Genomic DNA, 18455 nt, shown 5'->3' with positions numbered 1-18455 from the left:
AAGTCAGGCTATGAGAGACATTGTATGTCTCCACTTAACATATACTGACTGCACTCTATGGTAGGGACTGAAAGACTGGAGGATATAAAAGCATTAAAAAAATTCTAATGGACACTAAAGATAAAGTAGAAGGAGAGTGTGGGAGGGGAAGAGCACAGGAAAAATAATTTGGGGGAAAAATGGAGAGGTAAGATATTTGTGGGATACAGATCTGGTTTATTATTTGTTGATGAGGATGTGTATACTATTCTCAACTGGACTGAGATGTATATCATGCTGGATAAAGTCTCTTTACAATTGAAATGATGTATAGCAATTGAATGTATAGGTAGTGGTAATAATAATAATAATAATAAAAGCAAAAAGGTTTTCTATAAAAGATACAAGGCCTTAAAGAATTCTATTCAAGAGTGCTCATACAAACTGGTTTGAATGCTTTTCAAATTGAGCTGGCTTCAAATGTAATAAAAGAAAAAGATTAATAAGTGAAAGTCTTCATAATTTCTAACATATTTTTGTCTAGCTTTTTTATTAATCAAGCAACATCATGTTTATCTTAACGTGATTGTTAAGATAAGTTGTTGGCTTAATGGAACAACTAGTACTTTTGTGTTGTGTGTTGCATTTTACATAGTGGATATCTAACAGGAAAATAAAGTTATGATTAGATTTTTCTGGTTTTAGTTTTAGGGTTAACAGATCTTTAACCTCGAAGTAACTCTTGGATGTTTATAGGACCCCAGAAACATCCAAAATGGAGATGTCAGACTAATCCGGCTTATTCTTTATAAGTTGGCTAAAAATGTAAAACATGGTCAAATTAAGTAATTCTAATTTTCTTGACATTGCATTTGAGTTTTATGCAGAACTATGTTATATACTTGTGTGTCTATATATGTATTGTGTTCCAAAATAATTTGAGATTCCCAGGAATTTCTGATGGGATATTTATCAGTTACATTGTAGGGTATTATGTTAAAGTGGTATCTAGTCAAATTTCTTTTATCAGTTTTGAATTTTTGTCAGAGCATTAACTGGCTATAATCCTACTGTTATGTCTTTAAGGAAATTCACAGAGAGAGTGGAAAGAGAATGTACTCTTACAACTTCTAGTTTCTAAAAATCTAATCATTTAACTGAGTAACATTTTCATCTTCTGTGTAAACTCAAAATTAACCAAAGAAAAGGAAAAAAAAAGTTTGACAAAATTCTATGTTAAGTGGCCAGTGCAATACACCTGAGTTAAAAAGGTTAAATTGATTTAAAAAAAAATATGAATCTAATGTTAAGCAGGTCCTCACGGGAGCATTGCCGCCTAGTTCTGAATCCTCTTTATGATTCTTGTTATTAATTTAACATGCTTTAGTTATTCCTATTGTTAGTCTTTAAATTTTATAAAAATTGGGAGGGTCTGTTACTAAGAGTGTTCAGTTTTGCATTTAAAAAGTTGTTGAACAGATTTTGTCATTGTTTGTACATGTTCATAAGCTGCTGCTATAGGCTAAAAGTTAGGGAAGCGGAAAATAAAAAAATCTGATCAATATAGATGTATGAAATTCTATCTTTATAAGCTTAGGAACTCCTCCAGAAGATATCAAACTTACCAAGGTGGAATGGAAAAGATAAACACGACAGTTAATAAAAACTGGGCCTATGTAGCAAAGATGAAAGCTAAAAACTCCTGTCTGAGAACTTAAAAGAGTAGAAGTCTCAGGGAAGGGGGTGGGAAGTTAAGGCAGGAGCTCCCGGCTGCCTCCTCCCTCCCTGCCTGCTTGTACTCCTGTTTCTCTTTAGTTAGGCCTCTTCCCTACTGGACTCCCTTAGTTAAATGATCAAGAGGTCTAGCTAGAAAAACAGAAAATTAGATTAAGACTACATTCTCCAGCTAGCGTTTTTGTGTAGTCAATGAGGCAAATGCCTTGTAAAACCTTTAAACTGGGCTCCACCCCCTGTTCAGTACTCAGTCACTCCTTTGCAGGATCTATTGGAATTTAGTTCACTTCTCAGTGTAAGAGCTCTTACAATGCAGAACAGATGCATTTTTAAACAGTTCTCAGATAACTCAGAAAAATGTTATAACAAACTGGCAAGGCACCTTAACCTTTAATTTAACTCTCACTTCAACAGTACACGGTAGTCACTCGTGATAATCCTGAAGGCTGGGAACTTCTTTAAGGGCAGGATGTGGACACAGGCCAGGTCAGAGCCTCTGCCTTGAAACAGACTCTGTTTCCAATGTGGGCAGCCTGAGCACTAAACAATGCCCATGACTGGCATCTTCGTGTTTCCCACTGGGACCTTGTCCCCAAGTGTGGAGCTGGTCACTAGAGACAGAATGCACTGAGCTCTGAAGGGAGCTTGGGACTTCTAAAGTCCATGCTGGCCTTTGAAACCGAGGATTGATGGGTCACAAGAACCCAGTGCTCCCTATGGACATCTGAAAATCTCACTGAACAAGCCTCAGGTAACCCTTAAAGGGACTAAGATTAATTTCTGTCTAAATCAGAGGTTAAAGTAATTTCTAAAAGTAGAGTCATAAAAAATCATTTTAAAAAAAGTTGTAAAAAAAGGTAACTGACTATGTGACAAGAAAAATTGAGACCTAGCTAGAGGGGAAACATCTGCACCAGCATCTAAAAGTTCCTGTAGCCGCCCCAGATTCTGTCCTTCCATTCTCACCCTACTCTCAGGAGCAGGAAAAATGGGCTCATAAGCAGTGGGCTACAGGAGGATCTGAAGGATGGTTGCTTTACCAAATGGCAAGCCAATAGTCCTTGAGGACCTTGGACAAATAACCATAAATCAGATACACTAGATTACCCAACTGGGAAAAGCAAAGCTTCATAAGCTGGTTAGAGGAACATACTTCATGACTAATCTAGATAGCCTTATGCACTCCATACAGGGTGGAATTTTCCCCTTATGAAATTATGTTTGGAAGACCTTAACCTCTCCTCCTGAGATTGAGAGAGGAAATGAAAGCTGAAATCCATAACTATTCTTTATTCAAGCTTTTACAGGCCCTTGACTCAACCTAGAAGGCCATTCACCACCGTGTTCAGGACACTCTGCCTGTCCTCACCTCAGACCCTGTCCATTCATTCCAACTGGAAAACTCTATGTGAGTCAACAAATTTACAGCCCAGGGACTGACTGTGACCTGGAAGGGACCCTATACGGTCATCCTCATCACTTCGACCGCTGTCAAGGTCAACACCATCCCAGTCTGTCTGCACCACTCTCAAATAAAGGCAGAGAAATCAACATGGCAGATCCAGGATTCCCAGGATCCTCTCATGCTAAGACTGTGCTATGTGCCCTGATAATCCTCCTTGTTACCCTGTTTATAGAAAGGACAGAGGGAACCAACTGGTCATAGAGAATCTGGAACAGGGAAGAGAATTAAGTAACGCAGACTCATCCTGGAGACCTCTTTCTCTCCAGAGAGACCTCTGTGGTTTACCTGAGACCACACCACCTTTCCAACAATGGTAAACCAAAAGTTGGGCCTGTTTAGATAATAATTGGGATAAGGGACTTACATTAGATGAATTTTATTTTTGTCCTGGTCAATGCAAAGAATAATAATTTCTGCCCATAATGAGACTGTAAATCCATGGTGTTGGGAGCATCAGGATATGACTTCCTTGGAAGCCTAAAATCCAGACCCCTATATACAAATAGAGGCTCCCTACAGCCCCAGGATATAGAAAAGGCGTTGTAAAGTAACCAGCCACTGTCCGTGGATGAACCAGTGATTTGATTGACTTTCATAAAAGCAATGAGGAATGAAGCAAAAGCACCTCCATCTTTGAACTTTGCTTTATGCTTGCTTCCTCCTCTTCCCCAGAGTAAATGGAGTGATTAGTCTTACTGTCTGTGCTAACTAGCCCAGAACCCTTTTGTCTAGATGTCCCTTAGCAATGTAACTACCAATCACCAGACCCCCACCCGAAGCCATGGGAGACACTAAACAAGGGTCTAGAGAGTGTTCACAAAGCACCTCCATCTTTGAACTTTGCTTTATGCTTGCTTCCTCCTCTTCCCCAGAGTAAATGGAGTGATTAGTCTTACTGTCTGTGCTAACTAGCCCAGAACCCTTTTGTCTAGATGTCCCTTAGCAATGTAACTACCAATCACCAGACCCCCACCCGAAGCCATGGGAGACACTAAACAAGGGTCTAGAGAGTGTTCACAGAAATAACTAGCAATGTAACTACCAATCACCAGATCCCCACCCGAAGCCAAGGGAGACACTAAACAAGGGTCTAGAGAGTGTTCACAGAAATAACTAAGCTGCTTGATTCAGCTTCTGTAACTGCTTTTGCATGGAAACCCACTCCCTTTCCTCCTCACCCTCTTCAGTTTCCATTATAATCACCAGATCAAGCCAGAATTGATTGTGATTTTTGCCTATATAAGCACCCTTCTCCTTCCACTGGGACTGGGGGGGTGGGGTTTGAGAGACATGAGTCCTCCAGTATGCTTAATCAATGAGCTCCAATAAATTTGGCTATGTCTAGATGTCCTCTTACTTCTTGCTGAGTAGACTATAACAGTATAAAGCCTCATCTATATTTATTGAATGGCACTGAATTACACTAAACAAAAAAACAAAAAGCAAAAAACAAAAACAAACAAAAAAAGCACTCAAATCTGCAATAGTCCTATCACAAGATTGTAAGACATCAAGAACAATGCTGGGGGAAGCAAGGATTCCTTCTCATTGTTTACCATATAACTAGTATAAAAATATACTTTGCTCTTACATTTGTTACTGGTAATATTATATTTGTGGATTTAACTAAGTATCTTATTTGTCTATTGTGTATTATGTATGAAAATAAAATTGGATTATTTGATAGCCACTTACCTTTTCTTAGAGTTTTTTGCTATACGGTGTGTGTACTCACCAGAAAGACACAGAGAGACAGAAAGTAAGAAATGACCCCCCAGGCAGGGGAGATGGCTACGCCACAATCCCTTCCCCTGCATTCTCCTCTCGGGCTCTTGAGCAGGCACGCACATGCGCCCGGTGTGAGTTTAAGCCACCAGGTCCAGAACTTGAACTGCAGTCGCCTACATGGGAGTTCAGTGACATAGCCATTACGCTAACTTCTAATCCCCTTATTTGTTTCTAATTCAAATTGCTCCAGTTTTACCTTAATAAAAAATAGCTGAGTCTCTTAAATTTTTCCCCCTCTTAATTTCCCCTCTCCCATCCTCCATTGCCCACTCTCCTCTCACACTGTCTCCAGTGTCCACATGGGTACAAACCATGGTTTTATAGCTTCCAACCTTTCTGTTTCTAATATGGAGGGCAGACATTTTATATATACTAAGTGAAGGCATATTATATACAATGCTTCTCTTTCATAATCTGGCTTTCTTCACTCAGCATGGTATCTTCCATATCCGCCCACTTTCTACCAAATGTCTGGGTCTCATTTTTTCATGGCTGAGTAGTATTCCATAGTGTATACGTGCTACACCTTTTCAATCCATTCATCTGTTTTTGGACATTCAGGTTGAGTCTATGTCTTAGTAATTATGAATAATTCTGCAACAAACATGATGTGCAAGTGTTTCTTACAACTGAATGTCTTCCTATGGTTTGGGTAGATACCCAGGAGTGGAATTGCTGGGTGGAAAATCATCTGTTGATGATGATGTGTGTGGTAATGTCTTTGGACTAATACGCAGTGTATTCATGCTGTGAAAATTCATTTTGTATGCTGTAAAAATGTACAGTGATTAGATGTAAACAATAAGAAAATATAAGAAAGAAAAAAATTTTAAAAATAAAAAGAAATAACGAAGTCAGTGGTCTCATCATTACTGATATTATAATGGATAGCTCAAAGGACTTCCAGATATGTAAGTTACAAATGTATATTCCATTATTATACAAGTTACTAAAAAAACTGATTTGAAAAACATTTAAGTAGCATGAAATATTTTGAATAGGATAACATGTTCTACCTAGTTAATATCATGTTTATACTGAATTACTGATAGAAGAGTATATAAAATGTAGAATGTGCTTTTAAAGTTATCTTCAGTTAAATTTCTACTTTGCTAATTTATCTTAATCAAATGAAATTTGTACTTAAAACTATTGTTCTTAAAATTTTCAGCTATATATCTAAACAGAAAAGTAGAATTATTTTAGTGGTTTTCAGCCAGAAACATACTAAAATTAGTACTTTCTCCTCCAAATAAAAAGATGCACTGTGCCACAACTTTCTCTTCTACCTACACTGCATAGTATAAAGAAAAAATCAAAGTTAAAAATCTTTTCTTCCTGACCCAACCTATTTGCCTACTGAATAGTCTGTGTTAACCTTTTAGACTTGCTTCTGTGTAATTTTTATGCTTCCTAACTCCCCATACAGGAAATATAAGTTCTACTATTTTTTCACAATTAAATTGCATCATTTCAAATTCTCATTCTGCTGGGCTATTGGAACCTTCCTCCGTTTGCTACTCTGGACTGCCCCGAAGTTCTAGCAAAGGCACATCCTCTAGTCTTCCCGTCTCCTTCCCACTGTGCCCTTCAGACCCGCCATTGTCCTTCCTGCAGCCTGAAGATGGTTGGGTGCACGCTTACCCCACGCTGGCCACTGGACGTGGCCAAATGCCCCACGGTGTGCTCTCCTGTGGGAGCTGCTCCTCCCACGGCTGTGAACACTTGCAATTTGCCTCGTTGAATGCAAACTTCGCTGGAAGTGAGATGTTCACATGAGATGTTCAAAGCTCTGTTCTCAGATTCTGTTTATTTCTACCCAGAATTTACAGAATTTGGGGACCTGGCAGAGGCAGGGCACAGCCACGTTCTTTTTACAGGGAATCTGTTTGTGGTTGGTCCGTTTGGGGGAGGGGCATGGGAAGAGTCTACATTTCCACTTACGGATTCTCTCGGATATTTCCTCTGTGCAGTTCTTCTTTCCATGGCTGAAAGAGCCTAAGATTTTTAAAGTAATGAATAACATGCTTCTATACATGCGACTGTTTTTTCCCTAACATTCTGCTATACGACCTTTCCGTCCACGCTGACTGAAGTGGAGAGGTGTGATGAGAGAGAGAAATAATACGCCCAGAAAGCAAAATGTAATTAAAATGTGCACTAAGCACATAAACAAAACAAAATTAATTATATACTGAGGGGGCAAATATGAGGTCTTTACAATAAGACATCTTTTGGGTGAAATATAAGTTACAAAAGGAAGAGCCACCCTAGAACATGAACAATCATGAGCATATTTTTCTTTTACCCTCGTATAGTGTAATTTCATATATATTGGTATGCAATCAGAGTTTTAAAATTTAGTCATATAACTCTTCACATCTTTCTAAGATGTAAAGTTATACAGAGGTGTAAGTTATATATAAAGAGAGCACTTACAATAGATCTTGATATCATAACCCACCTCCACCTTCAGCTAGACCCAGACTGTGGGCACACACATGCCCAGCGTACTCAGGTCTCCAGACACAATTTCAGAATCTTCCATGCGGGTCAGCACTGTAGAGAATCACACTTGACCACCGTGCACCATCCGGCCCATTTACTGACATTTTATTCTATGACATAGAAGTAATGTCATAGACTTTAGCTTTCTTGGGGGGAAATATACATTGTCTCCACTTTTTTTTTTTTTTTTTTTTTGCTATAGGGTGCATGCACTCACCAGAAAGACAGAGTGAGACAGAGAGACAGAAAGCAAGAAATCACCCCTTGGGGGGATGGCCACGCCACAATCCCTTCTCCTCCACTCTCCTCTTAGGATCTTGGGCATGCACGCACATGCACCCAGCATGAGTTTAAGCCACTAGGTCCAGGACTTGAACCGCAGTCAACTACATGAGAGTCCAGCGACATAGCCATTATGACAACTGCTGGTCCCCATTGTTTCCACTTTTATTACAACCAATGTAATACAGTATTGTACAACTAGTATTAGACACATAGTTTATTAGATGGGAGGGGGTGCGGGAGAACCAGTCTAACAAGTTACACTGAATACTATGAATTTGGATATAATGAGATTATAAAATGGATTCTGACCTTTTCCATTCTCCAACCAGGCTATATTTTCCATAGATTTTGGCGCAAATATTTTGTTTCATACACTTTAGAAAAATGCCTGTTAGCCACCTGTGAGATTCTGCAGTTCCTGCTCCTTTGGAAATCACAGCCAGCACAGGTCTCAGGAATATCCCCACCCATACTTCAGCCCGTGCTGACAACCACACCAGACGGCACATGCCAGTCACAGCTGGGACTTAGAGGGATTCTTCTTGGGCGTCGGGACCTCTGGAGCTGTCGACCCGCTAGCTAGGTACGTGTGCCCTGGCCATTTCATTTTCTTTCTCTCTTTCTTTCTTTCCTTTTTTTTTTTTTTTGAGAGGTTTTTGCTATAGGACACATGAGCATACCAGAAGACAGAGAGAGACAGAAAATGAGAAATCATCCCCGGGGAGGGGTGGCCATGCCATAATCCCTTCTCCTCTGTTCTCCTCTCGGGATCTTGGGCCCACAGGCACACGCGCCCAGCGTGAGTTTTAAGACACCGGGTCCGGGACTTGAACCGTAGTCGACTACATGGGAGTCCAGCGACATAGTCATTACACTAACTGCTGTTCCCACCATTTTCTTAACCATACAGTAAACCACGCCCTGGCACTTACATTTCTGGTTATCACTTACTGGCTTAGGATGGAGTTTCACTTGATTTCTGGGAAAAGTTTGCAAAAATTGAATTTTAGGGGCCAGCAGGTGGTGTGGAGGTTACGGGGCTGGTTCCCACATGGCCGACTGCGTGGTTCAAGTCCCAGACCTGATGGCCTGAGAAATCACACTGGGTGTGTGTGTGTGCATGCCCAAAACCCCAACAGGAGAATGGAGGAGAAGGGACTGCAGTATGGTCATTGACCCTACAAGGGTGAAGTCTCACTCTTCCTCTCTCTCTCTATTGCGTGCACGTGCCCTATGGCAAAACTACAAAACAAAATGAAACAACCAAAAAAAACGGTATTTTAGAGTAAAATGATACACACTAATTGCATTTTGATAGATAATAAAAACATTATGTTCTATAGTACATACATAAATTTAGTTGCTCTCCGAAGTTTAGTCTTCCTTCTCTTCTACTCACAGTCATATTTCTTAGTTACCTTTATGTTAACCAAGCCATGTCATTGAGTTCTAACTAAGTTAATGCGCCCAAATGGAAGGAGCTGGGTCACTTCCACAAACGAGTTGCTGTTGTCTTTCCAGCTGGAGAGGGTTCCAAAGTCACAAGTACGGTGGAGTTGCAGGAGAGAGGATGCTAAGACTGAAACGACCCACAGGAAAGACTGCGTACAGATTACATTTTGTATAAACAGGAAATAAAATTCTATTTTTTTAACGACTGAAATCTTGTAGCTGTTAGAGAGTTGGCTTTTTGAAATGACAAAATCAATTTTCTATGGCATTGTATGGGCCTCTCGTTCATCCTGGGATGATAGCAGTTAGCTCATCATCCTTTTCTCTTTTTCTTAAGATTTATTTAATTTATTTTATTTGTCATTATTATTTATCTTTTCATTTGACCAGAGGGAGACAAAGAGTGAGAGAGAGAAAGTGAGAAAGCAAGCCACCAGGTCCAGGACTCAAACCATGGTCAACAATGTGGGAGTCCAGCACCGTAACCATCATGCCACTTGCTGGCAGGTCATTATCTTAACTTCCCTGGTGGTGACAGAATTGCTCTGCCTCTCCCCTCAACACACACACACATACAGAAGACTTGTAAGGGATTCAGGTAATTCGTCGAAAGAAAGAGACACACTTTCATTTTAAATGTCATTAATGTGCCTACTTTCTGCACAAACTTGCTAGGATTAGCTATTACCAATTAAATAAGAATTTGAGGGCCAGCAGGTGACATGGAGTCAGGGTGGCTGACTACCTTGAGGTTCAAGTCCTAGACCCATCACGTATGTACATGCGTGTGTACTCAAGATACTGGGAAGCGAATGGAGGATAAGAGATGGTGTGGCCATTTCCCCAGTGGGTAATTTCTCACTTCTCTTCTCTCTCTCTCTTTCTGTCTGCCCCTCTCTGGAGCGTGCATGCTCCTTACAGCAAAAACTAAAAAACATTGACATGCAGATCAGAATTTTTTTTTAAATGCTTCCATTGAAGATCTCTTGTCACTACTAAATTTGAGCACTCTTTCATATGTTATTATTCTTTCCTAGTAAATTATTTTTGTTCACCTGTAGGAATATCTAATATTAGGTTTTATTCACATATTCAGTTGAGATGTAGATGCGTATCGTCCCTAGAAATTTGCTAAGTGCTCTAGACATGGGGATCAGCGACTACTGACATCCTCCTCACTCACAGGGAATTACTGTCCAAGGAAGAAACATGAGGAGTTTAATTGTATTTCTCTAATAAGGACTTACTGAGCGCTAATTTGTGTTCGAAACATTATTCTTCATGCTGGAGATTTATTGGTGATCGAATCAAACAAGGCTCTGCCCTTACAGATGTTTTATTCTAGCAAGAGTAGAAACCAGATGAAGTCCGTGCGTGATAAGATTATGTCAGAATGTGCATAACTAGGAGGAGAATAAAGTAGAAAATGATAGCTAGGGACATACTAGCCACAGAGTGATCAAGGTAGGATATTTTGAAAAGATGACATTTATTTGTTGAAAGAATTATTTATGTGATTGAATTTGTTATTATTATTTACTTTTTAATTTGACCAATGAGAGAGAGAAAGAGAAAGTGAGAAAACTAGGCACCAGGTCTGGGACCCGAACCACAGTCAGTCACGTGGGAGTCCAGCGCCTCAATCACCTCACCATCTACCAGCCCAAAAGATGAGATTTAACACAAGATTTAAAACTAGAACTCATGGACCTTACAAAAATCTAAAGACATAGCCTTTTAAAAAGAATAAACAGTAAGTGCAAAGTTCTAAGGTAAGGCAAACTTAGAAGTTGAAGAATTAGATAAAAGACTACGGTAACAAGAACTCACATGTAATTCACTAGAGTAATCATTTCTCTAGAAGAAATTGCCATCAGAGGTTAAGGAAGGGGACAAATCATGAACGACTGTGAGAATCAGGACACCGATTATCAAACCCCATTCTTTTTCTCTCTCTATTTTCGTTATTTTAATGACTTCGTTCTGTGAACTGTTTATTGGTTTAAGTCAACCAACCTCATTAGACTATTTTATCATGAAACTAAATCTAACTTGATAATGTGCATTGAGGGGTCCCAGATTGCTCTAAGAATGTAACTTCTAAATGATTGCATTTATACTGATCTCTATATTTATAAAACTTCAAGTAGATAACCTAACTAGAGCATAGGAAACCTATCTGTTGTTCAGGCTAGCCTGTGGCCTGGTGGTTAAAGCAGCTGGATCCCACGTAGCTGACTGTGTGATTTGAGCCCCAAATCTGGTGTCTTGAAGAATACTCTGGGACGGGAACCAGCAGTTAGCGTAATGGCTATGTCGCTGGACTCCCACGTAGTCAACCATGGTTCGCATCCCAGACCCGGTGGCTTAAAACTCACACTGGGCGCGTGTGCGTGCGTGCCTAAGATCCCGAGAGGAGAATGGAGGAGAAGGGATTGCGGCGTGACCATCCCCCCTGGGGGGTGATTTCTCGCTTTCTGTCTCTATGTCTCTCTCTGTCTGTCTGGCGAGTGCACACGCCCTATAGCGAAAACCTCTCCCCCCACAAAAAAAATACTCTGGGAGTGTGTGCGTGTGTATGTCCAAAATTCTGAAAAAAGGGAGAAATGGAGGAGAAGGAATTGCAGCATGACCATTCCCCGTGGACATTCTTTCTCCTCTCTGTATCTTTCCCTCTTTCAGTGGCAAGTGAACACACCGTCTGCCAATTATTTTTTTTTAATCTGTTGTTCTTTTAGCATATCCAAGTCATGCATAAATGGGTCATTTTTGAAAAGTAGCTGACAGTACTTGGGTTTCAAAATTTGGGTTCCTCACTACACCTTTCCCTTACACAATACAATTATAGATATGTTTATTTATATTACGTGCACTAACTAACTGAAACCAAATGCAGTATTCAGCTCAATAATAGGAATACCTCTAGACTGTTAGTTAGCCGCTTTCTACAGAATCTATTCTATTAAATCCAGCTGGAATAAAGCCTGCGTGAAAAGCTGAACTAGACCATTTTACTGAAACAGACTTTAGATCGCAGGTCTGTGGATGAGAATGATGAAGTGCGTTATAAAAAGGATTTAGGAAGTTTCTGTGTGAAAGGATGGCCGGCTATACAGCACCCTGCTATCACCTCTCAACTGTTCCGCACACCAGTACCCACATGGACTGAGGGAGACTTTTCATGCCTGATACTGACAGGTGCCCTCTACCAGTGAATAAAAATAAGCCCAAGTGAAGAATAGAAAGGGAATTTTTAAAAGAAAAGCGTTTTAGTAAGATTCGGTGAAATTTACATTTGCTTAATATGCAACATTACAAAGAATGTAGCCTGCGTAAATTTATAAACTGGAAGACCTCAATAAGACAGATATCTAAAACAATTTTGTTATGTTTATTGGTTGGTATTCTTCTGCAAATGTTGTTTAATGAAAAACATCAAAAATTCATTTCTTTAGCACAAAAATCTTGTATGTTGGATAAGTAGGAGTCACTTAGTAGTTAGTCTTGCTTTGTTCCAACTTGTGTCCATGAAACATGACGTAGTACTAAGTTTACAAAGATTTCCTGTCTATTGTTTTCAAAGGGAGTTTGGCCAAATACAACCCAACCCGTAAAGCGTTTACCTTCTCTGATTATTTTTTGTACTTGTAGATTATAATTACACAGTTACAGATAATCATTTTATGGGAGGCAATGCACACATTAAATGTTGAATTTCTTAGAGATTTTTCTTTTTTTTTTTTTTTTGAGAGATTTTTGCTATAGGGCGCGTGCACTCGCCAGAAAGACAGAGAGAGACAGAGAGACAGAAAGCGAGAAATCACTCCTCCACGGGGGATGGCCACGCCGCAATCCCTTCTCCTCCATTCTCCTCTCGGGATCTTGGACACGCACGCACACATGCCCAGCGTGAGTTTAAGCCATCGGGTCCGGGATGCGAACCGCTGTTGACTACATGGGAGTCCAGTGACATAGCCATTATGCTAACTGCTGGTCCCAGAGATTATTATTGAAAAGGCGAGTAGAGTGCTGAAATAATGAGGAAGACATTGTAGTTAGCATTGAAGACTCCAGGTTTCATTCATTTCAGTGTCCAAACGGGGTTCAGCATACTCCACCACTGAAAGACAGAAAGCATTGTCCCCACGTAGCTTACTTAGAACTCGGCCAAGTGTTTTCTTTTTTTTTTTTGTAAGTCCATCTTTTCCAGAAAAGCATTAGGTGTTGTTCTATATAATACCCATGCAATAGTTGTGCTGAAATTAGAGAAACGAATGTAAATGCCCACTATAAACTAGAGAGAGAAGTATTTAAGATAGATGTTGGCCGCAGGAAGTACCATTTGTGAGAAATACATGCACAAACAACAAAGTAGACACTAAAGACAGAAGATAGGGAAATCCCGAGACTGGAACACTCACGGTATAGAAGGGAAGGATGCCTTTGTTTGTCAAGACTGTGAACTCACAGAACATCTGCACATTAAAAAAAAAAAAAAAATCATTATTATTGGGACCAGAAGGTGGCATAGTGGCTAATGTGCTGGACTCCCACATGTCTGACCAAGGTTCAAGTCCTGGATTTGGTGGCTTGCTTTTTCACTCTCTCTCCCTCTTTCTCTCGCTCATGCCCTAAAACAATTTTTTAAAAAATAATAATAAATAGAACAAAATTTTAAAAATTAAAAAAACATCACTACTATCTTGTTTTAGAGAAATGTATACCTTACTCAGTTACTAAATACAAGGGATACAATATGTAAAAAATTGAAAACGTTTTATTTTAAGGTCATTTTCCTCGTGGATCTTCAAAGATCAGGAAGATAAATTGATGAAACCAAGAAATGCTAATATTAGTGATTAAAAATCGTGTTATAAATAAAGATCCTGTCGGGACCAGCGGGTAGCATAGTGGTTAAGGCACTGGATACTCCCACATGGCCAACCACAGTTCAAGTCCTGGACCTGGTGGCTTGCTTTCTCACTTTCTCATTTTCTCTCTCTATGTCTGTCTCTGGTCAAATTAAAAATGATTAAATAAATAAGCTTAAATAAATCTTTAAAAAAAAAAGAGAGAGATCCTGGTCTAGTGGTTAAAGGAGCCAGATTCCTCCTGGCTGATTGAGGTTCAGATCTTGGCCTCAGTGGCTTGAGAACCACACCCGGAGTCTGCGTGTGCAGGCAGGATGGAGAAACAGAGAGGGTACTGCCCCATGACAGTGCTCTGCTGCAGGGTGCTGCCTCTCTTTCGATATCTCTGTCTCTTTTTCTCTCCGGTAAGGGCATGTGTCCCCTAGCAATGAAAAAGACAGGGGGAAAGAGAGAGAGAGAGCGATTCTTAATTCTAACTCTAATTTTAGAATTCTAACTTTGAACATAAAGCTTTATCAAGAATAGTTTTATATCCAAAATTTCCACAGAGTACATATTAATCTAAATCCTTAAAATTCTTTCGAATTGAAAAGTCATTTAATTGTCATGACACAAGACCAAGGCTGTTTTCAAAAAAAAAAAACTCTATTAATCTATACTTTCTTTGTAAAACTTTGTAAAAATATTCTAATAATATGCAAAACTCACAGAAAAATAATAATAAATAGAACAAAATTTTAAAAATTAAAAAAACATCACTACTATCTTGTTTTAGAGAAATGTATACCTTACTCAGTTACTAAATACAAGGGATACAATATGTAAAAAATTGAAAACGTTTTATTTTAAGGTCATTTTCCTCGTGGATCTTCAAAGATCAGGAAGATAAATTGATGAAACCAAGAAATGCTAATATTAGTGATTAAAAATCGTGTTATAAATAAAGATCCTGTCGGGACCAGCGGGTAGCATAGTGGTTAAGGCACTGGATACTCCCACATGGCCAACCACAGTTCAAGTCCTGGACCTGGTGGCTTGCTTTCTCACTTTCTCATTTTCTCTCTCTATGTCTGTCTCTGGTCAAATTAAAAATGATTAAATAAATAAGCTTAAATAAATCTTTAAAAAAAAAAGAGAGAGATCCTGGTCTAGTGGTTAAAGGAGCCAGATTCCTCCTGGCTGATTGAGGTTCAGATCTTGGCCTCAGTGGCTTGAGAACCACACCCGGAGTCTGCGTGTGCAGGCAGGATGGAGAAACAGAGAGGGTACTGCCCCATGACAGTGCTCTGCTGCAGGGTGCTGCCTCTCTTTCGATATCTCTGTCTCTTTTTCTCTCCGGTAAGGGCATGTGTCCCCTAGCAATGAAAAAGACAGGGGGAAAGAGAGAGAGAGAGCGATTCTTAATTCTAACTCTAATTTTAGAATTCTAACTTTGAACATAAAGCTTTATCAAGAATAGTTTTATATCCAAAATTTCCACAGAGTACATATTAATCTAAATCCTTAAAATTCTTTCGAATTGAAAAGTCATTTAATTGTCATGACACAAGACCAAGGCTGTTTTCAAAAAAAAAAAACTCTATTAATCTATACTTTCTTTGTAAAACTTTGTAAAAATATTCTAATAATATGCAAAACTCACAGATGATGAACTGAAAAGCCTTTCCACGGGAAACATAAAGTTTCAAAATTATACTAGAATCAGTAGTTTTGATCTGTTTGAGTCCCAGAGTCTAGAGGCTTAGCCAAGAGGCGGTCGGATCAAAGCCTGTCTCCCAGAATCATCTCAGAAAGAGAATGGCTAATCATGTTTACTCTAAGTGGGGGGCAGGACACCAATAGCATATTCAAACTGATGAATGTGGAATCTCTGCATGGACATGGTGAGAAAGGCCATCTTCTCACGTTTTAATCTTTTTTTTGTTTTTTGAGAGAGAGAGATTTTGGCTACAGGTGGATATGCTTGCTGGAGAGACAAAGAGAGACAGAGAGACCTAAAACAAGAAGGGGGGATATCCACACCACAGTCCCTTCTCCTCCATTCTCTTCTTGAGATGTAGGGAATGCATACCCAGTGTGAGTTGTTTTATGTTGTTTTTATTTATTTATTTTTTTTCTTGGAGAGATTTTTGCTATAGGTTGTGTGTGCTCCAGAAAGACAGAGAGAGACAGAGAGACAGAAAGTGAGAAATCACCCCCTGGGAAGACAGCAACGCTGCAATTCCTTCTCCTCCATTCTCCTCTCGGGATCTTGGGCATGCATGTGTGCACATGTGCCCACTGTGAGTTTAAGCCTGCAGATGTGGGATTTGAACTGTGGTTGAATCCATGGGAGTCCAACGGCGTAGCCATTACGCCATCTGCTGCCCACCCCTTCTCCCCAGCATGTGTTTTAAGCCTCTGGGTCCAGAACCCAAACCACAGCCAACTGCACGTGAGGCCAGCAATGTAACCATGGTGCCATCTGCTGTCCCCTCCCATGTTATTATTAATGAAAGTGACTTGACACCACGGATCAGTGATCTTAGGGGAAAGACGTTAAGTACAATTTGGGTTTTATGTGTTTATTCGAATTAACAAAATTATAAAATGTTTGTGCATGTGCAGTGCAGTTCTGGATGTTGTCCAAGTTAAGAGAAGTAGCTTTTTGTAAAAACCTAGAGAGAATATATCTTCCTAATAAAATGCTCAATTAAGTCATTGAAAGAGACACCAACAATTAAGAGTAAAATATTTAATTTAAAGTAATGCAACACTTACTTCTGATTTAATTGGCAATAAATTATGTCACGTAATGCATAATGGGTAAATTTAAGTAGTTCTTATTCACGAACCTAGTAGTTTTCCAGTGAATCACACCACTTCGTGGAAGCAAATGAAGCAGTCAACTGGTTTCTATCTATTAATCTGCCTCAGAGGTAAGGAAAGCATAAAAGGAAACAAAATATATTTGTCCTTTAACCTATGATTAATGCCAGTGTTGCCATTATAGTCAAAGCTGCCTCGGTTTGAAGAACTAAATGCAAATATACGTAACATGAATGAAATGGTTAGAAGTTCAAATTAAGTTACTGGAGACCTAAATTATACTTGTTCATATATTCCATCTACATATACTGACCTCCCACCGTGTTTTAGACGGTGGAATCTGTGTGAAGTTAGATGTTTGGCAAGATATCAAATGTTCTAGCACTCCGACAATTCTCTTTTGGCCATTTTTGAATAGTCTTATAAATATTTTTGGTCAGCCCATTGACTCTTATATTCAGACTGGACTCTGAATAAACCATCTTAGACTTTATTTATTGTAACATTTGTATCAAATATCACATTCAGAAAATCTTCAGAATTGCCTTTTCTTTTTTTTCTCTTTTATTGTTTTTTTCTGAATAATTTTATTTTTATATGATTTTTTTCTTTTATACTAAGTAAAATTTACATTTCATGTAATCCATTCATGTTTAATTGTTCATTTCAATGAGATTTACTACTTTTTTTTTGAGAGATTTATGCTTTACATTGTGTGTGCTCTCCAGAGAGACAAGAGAGAGAGATAAAGAGACAGAGCCTAAGAAATTACCCCACAAGAGGGATGGCCACACCACAATCCCTTTCCTCCCGTTTTCTCTAGGGATTTTTGGGCACTCTGCACATGTGCCTGGTGTAAATTTCAAGCCACCGAGTCTAACTTTCAAACCGTGGTCGGCCATGTGGGAGAACAACACTTTAACCATTCTGCCACCTGCTGGCCCTGTAAAGGATTACTCTTAGGCTCTCATTACCAGGATCCAGATTCAGATCATTCCCTTCACTCTGAAAGATTCTTCGTGGGCCAGGCAGGTGGCATGGTGGTTAAGGGTGCTGGACTCTCACATGGCCGACAGTGGTTCAGGTCCCGGACCTGGTGGCTTGCTTACTTTCTCACTTTGTCTCTCTCTTTTGCTCTGTCCCTCTCTGGTCAAGTTAAAAAAAGAAAAAAAATAATTCTTAAAAAAAAAAAAAAAAATCCCTCGTGATCCTTGTTCCCAGCACCAGAATTTGGATTCTGTTTTTATAATTTTTCCCTTTACAGTAAATTTTATATGAATGGAATCAGGTAACATGTAGTTTGATGTGTTTGATACCTTTTTGAGTTTTTTGGGGTTTTTTTTGAGTTTTTGCACATAGAGTCTGTTCCTTTTAAATGCTGAATAGCATTCTATTTTGTTTTATAGTAGGTACAATTACAATAGGTTTTAATATAATGATTATGTACATTGTGGCTTTGTTAAACTAGATTATTGGTTATAAGAGGATGCTACACCGGGCGCATGTGTGTGCGTGCCCAAGATCCTGAGAGGAGAATGGAGGAGAAGGGATTGCGACATGACCAT

Source organism: Tupaia chinensis, unplaced genomic scaffold (assembly GCF_000334495.1).
Source record: "Tupaia chinensis unplaced genomic scaffold, TupChi_1.0 Scaffold000420_1, whole genome shotgun sequence".
NCBI lineage: Eukaryota > Metazoa > Chordata > Mammalia > Scandentia > Tupaiidae > Tupaia > Tupaia belangeri.
This window is presented reverse-complemented; position numbering follows the sequence as displayed.